Below are 12,505 nucleotides of genomic sequence, written 5' to 3'. Positions count from 1 at the left end.
GTTAAGTTCTAAACTTCACAGCATTAGGCGATTATTAAGTTTAGTCTCTAGTTTGAATAATAAAAAAGTTCAAGCCCCAATATGAGAATAATTGTTAAATTCAGGCTTCAAATAGTGATTTAACATTTTTTTTCCAAGTTAAAATCTAAACTTAACAATTATTTATATGATCTAAATTCTAAGAACTTCTTTGTATCCCGCGATGGAAATTCTTTTAGGATATTTTTCCATATTTGAATAAGAATGTTGCAACAATTGAGCCTGACAATGTTGCTTTGTCATATGGGAGACATAATTTTTTATACATATTTTGGTGAATCAGAGGTGTTAGAACCCATGACAATTCATCCGCTTGCTACTCTGCAGCCTTTGAGTTCGCCACCTGTGAGTTCTCCGGCTCCTATGATATCTTCTTTTTCCTCCGATGACATGGTTGTATAGAGGGCTTTGGGTAATGATGTGTCCGAATTATGACGATGGCATAAGGAGAAATTTTCCTTTATGAAGCTTTGAGATTTTATCACTCATACCTGTTTTAGAGCCTTCCTCAGGTACTTCATTTCGTATATTGCATATGTTAATTGTGACAAATTTACTATGAAACATCGAAATTTTCTTGCAGCTATTACTGCAGGGGTCAAATCACAGTCTTTTAAAGAGGATGTGAAGGATACAAGATGGCATGATGCTATGCAAAATGAGATTTGTGCTCTGGAGGATAATGACACTTGGTCTATGAAAATACTTCCTCCTGGAAAAAGAGCACTGGGTAATAAGTAGGTGTACAAGATTAAATATGACTCCCATGGAAGTATTGAAAGACTTAAAACTCTACTTGTTGTTTTTGGTAATGACTAGGTGGAAGGTATTGACTATAATGAAACTTTCATACCTATGGAGAAAATGGTGACTGTTCGGTTTCCTTAGCTATTATAGCTTCAAAAATTGGGAGTTACATCAGATGGATGTCCATAATGCCTTCCTACATAGTGATCTTGATGAAGAGGTTTACATGAAGCTTCCTCCAAGTTTTTCTCTTGGTAAGCCTGAAATGGTTTGCCATTTACGCAAGTCTTTGTATGAGTTGAAACATGCTCCTCAATGTTGGTTTGTGAAGTTTGTTTCTGCACTGAAAGGTTATGGATTTATTTAATAATATCTGATTATTCTCTCTTTACATACACTAAGGAATTTATACGCTTTAATGTTCTAGTTTATGTTGATGATTTGCTTATTTTTGGGAATGATTCCAGTGCTTTTAAAACTTTTAAGGAGTATCTCAGTTCTTTGGGGATAGAGGTAGCTCGTAGCTATTTGGGGTTATTTATTTGTCAAAAGAAATATGCAGTTGATATTATTTTGGAGGCGGGTCTTTTGGGAGCAAAGCCCGCAGGATCTTTAATAGAGCAAAATCATATATTAACGCATACTATGGGGACAATTCTGTTTAATCTTGTAATAGCCCGATTTTAATTGAATCGGAACAGTGATTTCGGAACCACAAATCTGAGGTCAAAAACTTATTTTTCATATTATTTTATGTGTTTACAGCATGTGATTATATATGTGTGAAAATTTCGTGAGCTAATTTTATCATTTAATAGCTCAATTTGAGAAGAATGACTAAATCGCGTAAAATGCAAAAGTTGCATTCTACTTGTTAAAAGTGTCTATTGGCTATGAAATTTAAATCTGGAAGTCCTTATAATGAAATTAGACCATTGATAGTGGAATTTGACATAAATGGTGTAACACCCCTAACCCATATTCATCGCCGGACTAGGGTTAAAGGCATTACCAGACGAATCGAAACAATTAACATACATTTCATAATCATCAAAGCATCAAAGACCAAATATCAATATAAAGTCCCTTATATAGGCCATCGAGACCTTAAACATACATCAGAAAGGAGTCGGGACAAAATTGAACACATACAAATTTTTCCAAAACTTAAATATTTTCAAAGAAGTAGAGGTCACACGCTCGTGTAAACAGGCCATGTGCCTTACACAGCATTAGACACGCCTATGTGCCTAGGCCGTGTCAAAACATGGCGTACATACTGACTTGCTCACACAGCCACAAGACACGCCTGTGTGCCTTGGCCGTGGTCGAATCTGACTTGGGCCACATGGCTAGCCACATGTCCGTGTGCCTTGCCCATGCTCGAGCCTGACTTACAATTGTAGGGTAATCCAGGGGACACACGGCCGTGCAACACAGCTGTGTGTCGCACACGGCTGAGACACACGCCCGTGTCTCTGGCCGTGTAGACAAAAATAGGTTATTTTTATAGCCAACTTGCCACCCCAATTGGGTCAAACCTATAAGCACCAAACCAAGCATATTTACACAACAATTTCAACCAATTTCTAAACCAAACCATACAACATTCATGCCATAACATTATCAACCATTTACATGCTTATAAACTCAACTCAATTGTGCCAAAACATAAGATCAAATCATATCAAAACATATGGTTTCATAATCTCTAAACTCACGACCAAATCTCATACCAAAACTTGCCAAACTTACCATTTCTCTTAGCTATTCATGAACACATCAAATAGATAATTTTGCATCACATTTCATATACCAAAATCAAAACATAAACACAACCATATCAAGCCATATCATATATCTAAATATAAACATTACAAATCCTATCCAAAGTACTTCTAGCCTATACATGCCATACTTTACTATATACATTTTCAAAAGGTATCAAAATGAGATTCGATAGTGTGGTGACGATCCTCGACAATCCCCGAGCTCACAGTAGCTTCGATATCTATAAAACAATGTAAACACACACAAAGTAAGCTTTCAAAAGCTTAGTAAGCCATATAAAAATAAACTTATCATTTAAAGCATATAAACATCATCAAATTACTTATACTTTGGATCCAAATACCAAACCTCATATTCATATACTTGGATCATAGATCATCATTTGCACATATACTTACCTTTCATTTCAAATATAGTACACAATTCAAATGTACCTGAATCGAATACATGTTCACTTATTCATTCATTTTCTCGGAATGCCCGTTGAACCGTTCAGAAACGTAAGAATTTGTAGATAGCTCAGAGAACATATACAATGCCAATGTCTCAGACGTGGTCTTACATGTAATCAAACATCGATGCCACTGTCCCAAATAGGGTCTTACACGAAATCAGATACGATGCTAATTCCTAAATATGGTTTTACAGGTAAAACAGAAGTCGATGCCAATGTCCCAGACGTTGTCTTACACGAAATCACATAACGCAGTCCTATGTCATGACATATGTATCCTAACTATTCCTAGAGTTAATACGGAGCTTTTCAGACGTCGGAACTTTGTCGATACTTACTCGAATAGCACATATTGAGCTTGAATATTCATTCATCACAATTCAATATCATATGAACAATAATAATTCAATTCAAGCATGTTTATTGTATATTGACTTACCTTGTACGGATTCGGATAGATGAAAACGGTTACTCGACAACTTTCGACTTCCCCCGATCTAATTTCGATTTTCTTTAATTCTTGATCTATATAAATTCAAATTTAACTTATTCAATCAAAAATTCATTCAAAACAATCCATAGATACATATTTAGGGTAATTTGCAAACTAGCCTCACCTTTTCACATTTTAACACTTTAGTCCCTAATTCACAAAATCACAAAATACACATAATTTGCACATACTTATGTTTGGCTGAATATTCATAGCTCTTATTCAAGTCCACACATTTCATTTATTTCATATTTTAGTCCCTCAAATTACAAATTTTACAATTTAGCCCATTTTACTCAAAATCATTAAAAATTCAAAGACAAAACATATAAACCCAACATCAAACTTTCATATTTCATCAATTAACAACATAAAGCTCATGAATTCATCCATGGAACATTTCAAAATCATCATAAAAATCAGAAATTGAGATATGGGCTTGATAGTATACGAAGCAACAATTACAAAAACGTAGAAACTATTAAAAACCAAGTCAAAACCATACCTTAATCAAAGGAAATCAAAGCCGAACCCTAGCTAATTTCATGCTTTTAATTTTATTAAACATATATTAATTCTTCAATTACTATTTTACCCTTGCATTATAATTATTTAAAACATTAACTTATAAGGTCATAAATGTCCACTCATATGTTCAATGGTCGAATTGCATCATAAGGACCTCTCAATCATAAAGCTAAATTGATTAAGCACTTTTAACAAGTAGCAAGCAACTTTCACATTTTACGTGATTATATCCTTTTTTCAAACTTAAGCACACAAACATTCAAATTTTGATACGAGATTTTCACACATGCTCATTCACATATCATAAGCACAGAAAATATTATTTAAATATTTTTCAAACTCGGATATGTGGTCCCGAAACTACTTTTCGACTAGGGTCTAAACTGGACTGTTATAATTTTCCCCCATTTAGGGATATTCGTCTTTGAAAATCTTATTGTTAAACAGATTCAGATATTGTCATCTTATAGCATATTCAGGCTCCCACGTGGCCTCTTCAATATAGTGTCGATTCCACATCACTTTTACTAACAAAATTTTCTTATTACGCAGCTCTTTAACCTCTCGAGCTAAGATACGGATCAACTTTTCTTCGTAAGTCATATCAGACTGAATTTCAATCTCAGACGGAGGAATCACATGCGAAGGATCTAATCTGTATCATCAAAGCATCGATACATGAAACACATCATGAATCTTTTCTAACTCTGGTGGCAACAATATTCTATATGCTACCGACCTAATACACTCGGTAATCTTATACGGCCCAATAAACCTCGGACTCAATTTGCCTTTTCTACTGAACCGAAGAAATTTATTCCATGGAGACACCTTCAAAAACACTCTGTTACCGATCTCAAAGTGAATATATTTTCTTTTCAGATCCGTATAAGATTTCTGACGATCAGAAGCTACTTTCAAACTATCTCGGATCACTTTTACTTTCTGTTCGGTTTCTTTTATCAAATCAATTTTGTGAATCTTATTTTCACTGAGCTCAGTCCAATACAAAGGTGTACGGCATTTACGACCATATAAAGCTTCGTATGGTGCCCTTTTAATGCTAGACTGAAAACTATTATTATAAGCGAATTCAATGAAGGGCAAATATTGTTCCCACGTACCTTCAAACTCAAGAATGCATCTCAACATATCCTTGAGTATCTAATGCATCTCAACATATCCTTGAGTATCTGAAAAATCCGCTCGGATTGACCATCCATTTGTGGGTGAAAAGCAGTACTAAAGTGCAATTTAGTACTCAAAGCATCTTGAAATTTCTTCCAGAATCGTGATGTGAATCTCGGATCTCTGTCTAACACTGTGGACAATGGCACACCATGTAATCTCACAATATTAGAAATGTATAACTCAGCCAACTTATCTAGTGAGTAATCAGATCGAACAGGAATAAAATGAGCTGATTTTGTCAGTTGATCTACTACGACCAAAATAGCATCTTTATTTTTCGGGGATAGGGGCAAACCTGAAATAAAATCCATTGTTACTCGATCCTATTTCCACTTCAAAACCATAATCGGTCGTAACAAACCAAATGACACCTGATGTTTAACTTTAACTTGCTGACAGATCAAACATCTCGAAACAAAGTCAAAGATATCTCTTTTCATTCCAGACCACCAATAATGTTGTTTCAGATCATTACACATTTTCGTACTACTCGGATGCACAAATAATCGACTGTTATGAGCTTCACTCAAAATCATCTGAATTAACTCTGGATTTCTTGAAACACAAATTCTATCTCAGAATCTCAGACAATCATCTTTATCAATTCTGAATTTTGAATTAGACTATTGATACGTGATACTCGTGATAGGTTTTAAATATTTATAATGAATCGTTCTTGAAACTAACTATTATCACGATGAAGGCAAGTGTACCTATCAAACTGTAGTATAGCTTTAGCAAGACCGAATTATCGAACCCAAAGGAACTAAAAGTACTAGTATCAACTTTCTTTTTATTATCTAGCCTAAAAATAAAAGGGTTTTGTTTATCTGACTAATTAATTAAACTAAGAAATTACAGAAAAAGAAATTTAGGGAAAATACTTTTTGGAAAACTCGATTGATTAAGACAATACCTAAGGAAAAATCCACCAAGACTTCACTTGTTATTTGACTCTGAATCGAACAATTTATTCATTCAACTTGTTTCGTAGAGATCCCTAAGTTATATTATTATCTCTCTCGAGACTAGCAACGTCTAACCCTAGATTGAATAATTGAAATCTCTTTCTAATTAATGTTCTAGGGTTGCATTAACTCAATCTATGGATCCACTTATTAGGTTTCACCCTAATCTAGCAAAATCTTGTCACCCTATCTCTAGGCGCGCAATCAACTCCGCTTAATTATGACAAATTTACTCTTAGACAGGGTCTATTCCTCTTCTGAGTAAGAGCTTAACTTGAATCAATATCCTGGAATATCAAAACAAGAATTAAGAACAAATAATTAAGAACAAGTCAAATATTTATCATACAATTCAAATAATAATAACAAGATCCGTCTTGGATTTCATTCCCCTTAGGTATTTAGGGGTTTTAGTTCATACTAATGAAAGAAAACATCTCAAAAGAATAAAAATAACAAAACATAAGAAAACCCAAAACTCCTAAGGGAATTTGAAGGGAGATCTTCAGTCTTGATGGTGAATCTAGCTTCTGAGATGGATCGATCGACTTTCCTTGAGCAATTCCTTGCTCCCTCCTCTACGTCCCCCATCTAAATGCCTCATCAGGTGTTTAAATAGGCTTTGGAATGCCTAAGAGCCCTCAAATTGGCCTTTTTCGAATTGGACTAAACTTGACACCCGTGTGCGATTACTTAAGGCCGTGGTCAAGGCTGTTAAATGGGCAAGGGCGTGTGATCTACCCATGTAAATCATGTTTTGACCTTGCCAAAGGGACACAGCCATGTGGTCTGCCCGTGTGAGGAAGTCCAGGCCGTGTTGATTTCGTACGTTGGCCCATTTTCTTCGTTTTTGGCTCGTTTCTCGTTCCTTTCACTCTCCTATACTCACCTAAGTATAAAACATGAAATTAAGGCATTAGGAGCATTGAATTCACCAATTTTAAAGAAAAATCATCCATAAAATGTGTTAAGCATGTGATAGAAATATGTATAAATTATGGTTTATCAAATACCCTCACACTTAAGCATTTGCTTGTCCTTAAGCAAAACCTTCAACTCATAATCAAAATAAATTCTTCTCAACTTATAATTTCTATAGATAATATTTTAAAATAATCCATAGGTAATCATACATTGAAAATTCAACTGAAAGAACATCAAAGTTTCAAACATTCCATGTTGAGTATTTTATCATGAAAGCATAGGTGTATCCCCTCATCTAAGTAATTACCTTCGAGCTTACATGAAAATCAAATCTCCACCACTATATATTGAGATAAACATCAATCAAAAGGTCTTTAAAGGGTTGTAATGTGGCTTTGGTTAGAGGGTGTAGTCACAAGCTAAAAGAAAAGGTTAGAATCGAGATTGAATTGAAAAATTGCCTAACTAGAAAAAGTAATTAAACATCAATTGAGTAAAAGTGAGCTTCTTCTCAGAAGATGGAATTTAGATACTGCGGCTCAACAATACCGAATTACTACTAATATGTAAGTATGATTTTTTTTTAAGAACAAGTCAGCTACATAGGAGAGCAAAACATAGCTAAGCAATTAGTTCAAATCAAATCTCGAAAAAATATGGATCAAATTAGGGGATTTCAACAATAATGGTTTATGGGTTAATATTGAGGGTAAATCAATTAATGGCTTGTTAGGCTCAAAGGGGTTCACTAAGGGTTAATTATGAAGGTAGGTTTTTGTGGAGTGAGTGGGTTAAACCTAAGTGCCTTTATCATTTTGACCTATCAACTCAAATGGTGTTGTCTTCACATGCATAATCAAGCAAGTTCTAGAATAACAATTCAATACTGACGCACTCAAAGTAACAATAAAAGTGAGCATGAAAGAAATGATAGATGCTTTAAAGGCTCAAAATCTCACAAAAATTATGGCTTTTTGATGTTTAAACCTGTGAATTTCAACTCAAGATAATACCTAAACTTGGGAAAAACAACCTAAAAGTTTTTAATTCTTCAAAAATCAACTTATCATGCTTGATTCCCTAATGTCTTAAAGTTTAAACACTCAATGCATAAATGCCTATGTTTTAATTCAAGACATATCAATAAAAACCATAAATTAATTAAAATTCATTCTAATAGTAATATAAATGATTTACATGAGAATAAGACACAATTCAGGGATTTCTAATGATGATATAAAAGACCCCCCACACTTAAGATGTACATTGACCTCAATGTACAAAGATAGATATAATGAAAAAGACAGATTCATAATCATAAGATAGAGAGAGAAGTGAAACTTCCTGAATGATGAATGAATTCCTTGAACTGGAGTTTTGGAGGATAATCAGTGTGAGAGTGGAGGAGGATACTCCGGTAGTGGTAGATGTTCATTAGTCCATAAGTCCTACGCCAAAAGAATATTATATCTAGTGGTAGCTATGGTCGTGGTCGAGTAAGACATAGTAGTCGTGGAGAACCTTTCCCGGTGGAGTTTTTAGTTCCTATGCGAGGATAAGCTTTGGAGCTCTTTCTGACTGTGATAAAATCAGGAACTCTTTAAGAGGTATACTGAAACATAATTACTCGTAACGAAATAGCCAAAGAATAAAATTGTAAAAACTCAAGATAAAATAGTATTAAAAGGACTTAAAAAATAATTTCAAAATATAGAGATAAAAATACAATAAAATAAATAATAGGTGTTTATAGAGAAATTAGGGTACACGGCCGTGGGGCACGCTTGTGTGCTCTAAGCTTAGCCCGTGCGTTTCGTAATTTTTGAAATTAGGCGCATTGGTGTGCACGGCCATGTTGCACGGTCGTGTCTATCTCCGTTCGCTTCTCCCACGCCAGTGTATGCAGGCGCACGCCTGTGTTAAATTGACAGGCGTGACTACTTATAGCATCCCGTGTTGGGGAAAAAATTTTTACCCTGTTTTCACACAGCCGTATCGCACGGCCGTGTTGCATCCCGTGGTATGTGCACGGCCTACGGCATGTCCGTGTGGTTCTGAAAAGCCTGTGTTCAATGATTTGGTTAGTATGTTATATTTTAAAAACTAAAATTTAAAGAAAGTAATATTCTTAGTGCTCGGGTTGCCTCCCGAGAAGTGCTTATTTAAAGTCTAAGCTAGACTTTACCGTGTGAGTATACTTAAGGAGATTCGTGGAGCCGTAGCTCCTCCCTATCATCTTTAAATTTCTCACCATTGTAAAGTTTGAGGTGATGTCCATTTGCTTTGAAAGTACATTGCGATTGGTGACTTATTTCTATGGTGCCGCATGCGAAAATTGTTTTGACTACGAATGGACCTGACCATCGTGATTTAAGTTTCCCAGGGAACAATTTGAGTCTCGAGTTATATAATAGTACAAGATCTCCAACTTTAAATTGTTTATTTTGTTTTAACCGAGCATCATGGCGTCGTTTCATTGCTTCCTTATATAGTCTTGAATTTTCATATGCATAGGTTCGTCATTCGTTTAACTCGTTTAACTGCATCAACCTGTTTTCACCTGCAAGTTTGGGATCAGAGTTTAGAAATTTTATAGCCCAGAATACTTTGTGTTCTAACTCAAATGGTCGATGAAAACTTTTTCCATAAACGAGTTTGTATGGTGATGTTCCTATAAGGGTTTTACAAGTAGTTCTATAAGCCCATAATGCATCATCTACTTTCATTGCCCAATCTTTCCTGATTAATTCTACCGTCTTTTCTAGGATATGTTTAAGTTCTCGATTTTCCACTTTGACTTGGCCACTAGTTTGAAGGTGGTAAGGGGTAGCTGTTCGGTGGTAAACTCCATATTTCTTGAGGGTCTTTTCAAATTGGGCATTACAAAAATGAGTCCCCCTATCGCTGATGATTAATCTAGGTGTTCCAAATCAAGAGAAAAGTTTTTTAAGGAAACGTACGACTACTCTAGCATGATTTGTAGGCAGAGCTTGGGCTTCAAACCATTTAGACATATAATCGATAGCTACTAAGATATATTTATTTCCAAATGAAATAGGGAATGGACCCATGAAATTGATACCCCAAACATCAAATATTTCACATGAAAGCATATATGTCTGAGGCATTTCATCACGGTTAGAGATATTGCTTGTCCTTTGGCATTTGTCACAAGAAATAACATACCTGTTGGCATCTTTGAATAAGGTGCACCAATAAAAACCTAATTCAAGTATTTTATGTGTGGTCTTATTTCCACCGTAATGTCCTCCAGCTGGTCCTGAGTGGCAATGTTCTAAGATTTTTAATGCTTCTGTTCTTGTAACGCATCACCGAATGACTTGATCTGTACATATACAGAAAAGAAAATGATCTTCCCAAAAGTTGTTTTTTTACATCAGTAAAGAATTGTTTCTTTTGCTGATGTGTCAATCCTTTTGGGATAACGTTAGCGGCTAAAAAATCCGCGATTTCTGCAAACCAAGGTACCTCCGAGTCAGAAATAGCAAAAAATTGTTCTTTAGGGAATGAATCATTTATTTCCACATCATCTAGCTCTTTAGTACTTGAATTTTCAAGCCTGGATAAATGATCAGCTGCGAGATTTTCTGCTCATTTCTTATCTTAAATTTCCAAGTCGAATTCCTGCAATAACAAAATCTATCGAATGAGTCGAGGTTTTGCCTCAGTCTTAGTTAACAGGTAACAAAGGGTAGAATGGTCAGTATAAATGACAACTTTAGACAATATTAGATATGACCTAAATTTATCGAATGCAAAAACCGCAACTAACAATTCTTTCTCCTTGGTGGTGTAGTTCTCCTGTGCGGCTGTCAATGTTTTGCTAGCATAATAAATAGGTTGAAAGTGCTTGTCCCTTCGTTGTCCCAAAACTGCACCTACTGCAAAGTCACTCGCATCACACATTAGTTCAAAAGGTAAATTCCAATCAGGTGCTATTATAATTGGAGCATTAATCAATTTATCCTTTAGAGTATTAAATGATTCTAAACATTCCTGATCAAAATTAAAGAGCATATCTTTCTAGTAATTTGGTTAAAGGCTTAGCTATTTTAGGAAATTCTTTAATAAATCTTCTATAAAACCCAACATGTCCTAAAAAACTTCTAATAGCCTTAACCAAACTTGGAGGAGGTATATTTTCAATGATTTCAACTTTAGATTTATCAACCTTAATCCCTTTACTAGAAATTTTATGTCCTAGCACAATACCTTTTTGAACCATAAAGTGACATTTTTCCCAGTTAAGTACAAGGTTCGTTTCCTCACATCTTATTAGAACTCATTTTAAAATTTTAAGGCAAAGATGGAAAGAGTTATCCAATACCTAGAAAACATCCATAAATACCTCCATGATATCTTCTACGAGTTCATCAAAGATGGCCATCATGAAGCGGTGGAACGTAGTAGGAGCATTACATAATCCAAAGGGCATTCTTCGATAAGCAAATGTACCGTATGGACATGTGAATGTCATTTATTCCTGATCTTCAGGAGCTATTGGGATTTGAAAATAGCCAGATAGTCCGTCTAAGAAGCAGTAATACATGTGCCTTGATAGTCTTTCCAACATTTGTCAATGAATGGCAAGAGGAAGTGATCTTTTCTCGTGGCATCATTTAGCTTCCTATAGTCAATGCAAACTCTCCAACCTATGATTGTCCTAGTTGGAATTAGTTCATTCTTCTCATTGGCTACCACAGTCATGCCTCTTTTCTTAGGAACAACCTGCACTGGACTCTAACAACTTCCTTCATGTTGAGGTTCAGTTGTCTTTGAACTTGCAGACATGGTTTATATTCATCTTCCATTAAAATTTTGTGGGTGCAAAAAGAAGGGCTGATCCCTTTAATGTTAGAAAATTTCCAAGCTATGACCTTTCTATGTTCTTTTAATACTTGGATTAATTTCTCTTTCTCCTTGGGTTGCAAGTTAGACGCAATAATAACTGGTAATGTAGAATTATTTCCAAGGAATGCGTATTCTAAGTGATTGGTAATTGTTTGAGTTCCAGTTTGGGAGGTTCTTCAATAGAGGGTTTTTGCTTAAAATCATCGTTCCCTTTAATGTCCTCATATTCTACTTGTCTTTGGGAAGATTCATTAAAGTTCAGTTTAACTTTTATTTTACCTATCTCAGAATCATCGTCATCTATCTCCTCTCCTTGGGCATGGCACAGTTCCAACGTGTCCTTATGTATGATTTCTTGAAAAGAATCTTGAGCAACATGATCAATAGAGTCAATAAAATAACATGAGTCATCTTGTTTCCTAGAAAATCTCATAGCATCATAAATTTTAAAAATGATTTCTTCGTCACCTACTCTAAGTACCATTTTACCATCACCCA

Source organism: Gossypium arboreum, chromosome 10 (genome assembly GCF_025698485.1).
Source record: "Gossypium arboreum isolate Shixiya-1 chromosome 10, ASM2569848v2, whole genome shotgun sequence".
Taxonomy (NCBI): domain Eukaryota; kingdom Viridiplantae; phylum Streptophyta; class Magnoliopsida; order Malvales; family Malvaceae; genus Gossypium; species Gossypium arboreum.
This window is presented reverse-complemented; position numbering follows the sequence as displayed.